Here is a 3,360-nt window from a genome sequence, read left to right on the forward strand (position 1 = left end):
AAAAAGGAAGTATAACGAGCGATTTAGATGTGAATCACCTCCCCTGGAAGCTTTGAGGCTGAACAAAGGAGACGGAAGGTTCATTCAAATAACAGAGCTACTTGCTATTTGAATAGTTTCAAGCGTCTGAATAGTTTTACTAGTAGTTTCAATAACTACTAGTTATTTGGATATCTAATTCTACTAGTCGCATGAAAAAAATAATTGACATTTCATTTAAAAACTCAGAAAACCAATGAGCCATGCTCTAACGCAGAGGTTGCCCATGAGCGATGAGTAGTGCAGGGAGAAAATTATGCGACGCGTGCATGACATCGTGTGGGTGGCATTCGTTAGTTCTTGGCGTTTGTTTATATTCGTTGCATCAGCAGTTTGATTTGATTTGTGTTGTTAATTTGCTGTTATACTTAGTAGGAAATGGCAAAATGTGCTGTAGCATTGTGTTAGAATTACAGAAGGAAAACTAAAAGTCAGGGCATCACATGCCATCGTTTTTCAAGTGATCCAGAATTTCGTAAGTTATAGATTGTTCGCTGCAAAAGAGCAGATAATTTCAACATCGAAAATGCAGAAATATGTGCTCTTCATGTTACACCTGATGACTCGGTACGGGATCTAAATGAAGAATTGCTTGGTTCAACTCCTAAAAGGGAGCTGAAAGCCAATGCTGGTCCCACTTTACATCTTCCATCATCATTTGATGAAAATAACTCGCCAATGATAAATTGTAAATATTTTACTTCAAAAACTGAAGTTAATCTGGAGAGAAAGATTTTTAACGTGAATGATTCAACCAAATCTATGCTAAAAAGAGACAGAGTAAGCAGGTGTCAGAGTGGGGAAACAAGGAAACGAGAGTTGGAAAATTTTAACTTCCCTTTCCCCCAAAAAGAAAAATCTACAAGCTGATAAGTTAGCCTGTATATTAAAGAACCTTGGGTACTTACGTATTAACGCAACCAGGCTAAAATTCGCATAAAGTGCAAAATTTGGCGACCCTACTTATGGCAACCCTACGTGTTATACGTAGTTTTGTAAAAAGAGCATGTGGAGATTCACAAAATTTTCCTGCATTTTCGTGCAAATTTTTGTAATTTATGAGAAAATAGCAGTGTAGATAGATAAAGTCAAGAGTGTGCGCAATGCCATTTTTGTGCAATTCTGGGATTTTTTTTAAGTAAAATAAGTCGACGTGTACATGGTTATGGCGAATACGGTTTTCAATCAGTGCTAAAAGCAATAGCCAAAAGATTTCCGCCGAAAAAATAATTCTGCAACTTATTCAAATTCGAAACCGAAAGGGGGAACTACTCTGATATGCGCCCTCAAGTCGCCAAATTTCTCGCCAAACATTTTTGGTGAGAAACTCCACGTTGGCATATTGCTAGCTAAATTTTTTGTCTACATTTCGAACTTTAAGCCTAAAATATCTCCAAAAACACGGTTTTCGGAAATGCAAACACCACGTCTTGAACACACAATTTAAGCTAAAAATACGAAACAAAAACACAAAATTTAGATAGCAGAACCGTAAAGTTTGTAACCAAAATTATTTGATAAGAGTCCATGTACACAGCGATATTTTTTAACTTAAAATAAAATCTATGAATGGCACAATCTAGGCAACGAACAAATCTACGAACTACGCACACCTCGCTTTAATAAATTAACATAACAACAATAAATTTCAAAGAATACCATGTACACAGCATCCTGTTTAAACTTAAAAAAACATCTACGAATTGCACAATTTAGGCAACAAACGAATCTACGCACACTTCATTTTAATAAATTAACATAACAATAAATTGCAAAGAATACCATGTATATAGCGTTCTGTTTCAACTTTAAAAAACATCAACGAATTGCACAATCTAGACGGTACGCACTAATCAACAAAATATATAAAATAAATTTCAAACAATTCAAAAAAACAACAATAACGACAGAAATTCATACTAAAAAACAATGAATACAACATTCTACAAAATAAGAACAAGAATAAAATAAAATGCACTAACCATGAAACAATGATTTTTCGAACAGCAGATATACCAATTTCATACCGCCTTTAACATGCCGCCACGTAATCACTATCGTATTTATATGGCAGCCAGACACACTATCGAGAAAATTCGTACTATGGTTCACAAATAAATAAAATAACAAATAATCACAAATCCCTACTTCTAGCATGCACAGCCACTAAAAATAATCTCCCAGACCCTCTTTCCACACCTCCAAATACCCACTGCCCCTCAACAGGATGGCCACGACGATATTTCCTTTTGCTAAACTTCATTTCAACAACTTTCACCATTTTAGCTTCTCAGACATAGAGCATGACGCGAACCAACGAACTCCAGCGAAAGATTTTTCAACGTCAACAGGGTTGCCATATAACACGCAATCGCGCCAAACCCAGCACAGAACACATACCGCCACATTTGGTGAAATTAGGGCGTATATCAGAGTTGTACCCCGGAAGGGTTTAATTTCTATTTTATATTTTAAAACAAAATAATATAAAAAAACTGCATTAAAAATTATCTGTAACTAATAAATGTACATTTTCTTTCTATTCATACTTTTATACTCAAACTTACAAATAGCGCCAACCTGGTTGCGATAATACGTAAGTACCGAACCTTGGCTCTAACGTGATTAGGGGAAGCACCATGTGGAAAATACATGACATGTTACGGCATCTTCTGCGAAGGCGCCGTGGCTTAGTTGGCTAAAGCGCCTGTCTAGTAAACAGGAGATCGTGAGTTCGAATCTCGCCGGTGCCTCAATAGATTATTTTGAGTTTTATATCTGAAAATGAAGTTCATTTCACTTTGAATTCGGAAAAGAGGGTGAGGACTTTGCATTTCAGACTTTGCTTAGTTTTTTAATTTCATTATTTAAATAATTAGTGTATTTTGTTCCCATTACCAACAGTGTTGCTAATAAAAATTCCAGGATTAGAAACTCACATTCGTCGTTAACGCCACATGATCATAACCACAACAAAGAAGCATAACCAGTATATGGGTAGAGTAGACTTTAAGGTATGCCTTGTATTATGGCAAAGCTGTTGTTTGTTTTATCGCCAAGTTGTTGTTTCATTTATTGGTAGCCTGAGTAGTTGAATGTTATGGAAACCCTATTGGGACGTAATCGGGTGCATGATTCTGGGAAATTTTGAATCAAGGGATGTTTTGTAAGCGTTTTTGTGGTTGTGTGTTAAAACCGTTTAGATGGATTTGAATGGGTTTGTAGGAAGAAAGGTTCAGATGGTCACTATGTGAAGCGTTCGATCAGAAAGAGCACCTAGTTTGAAAAAAGTCATTTGAATATGATTAATACTTTGATTTT

At 35.8% G+C, this 3,360-nt stretch overlaps 1 non-coding gene across 1 annotated transcript; it reads left to right on the top strand.

Moving 5' to 3' along the window:
* Window positions 1-2,718: 2,718 nt before the first annotated feature.
* Window positions 2,719-2,792, top strand: TRNAT-AGU (transfer RNA threonine (anticodon AGU)). Its single transcript has one exon. It is a non-coding gene; the product is annotated as a tRNA-Thr (tRNA).
* The last annotated feature ends 568 nt before the right edge of the window (window positions 2,793-3,360 follow it).

The sequence above is a fragment of the Stegodyphus dumicola genome, chromosome 5, assembly GCF_044657685.1.
Source record: "Stegodyphus dumicola isolate Sdum_Otavi_A_Nest chromosome 5, ASM4465768v1".
In the NCBI taxonomy this organism is placed as follows: domain Eukaryota; kingdom Metazoa; phylum Arthropoda; class Arachnida; order Araneae; family Eresidae; genus Stegodyphus; species Stegodyphus dumicola.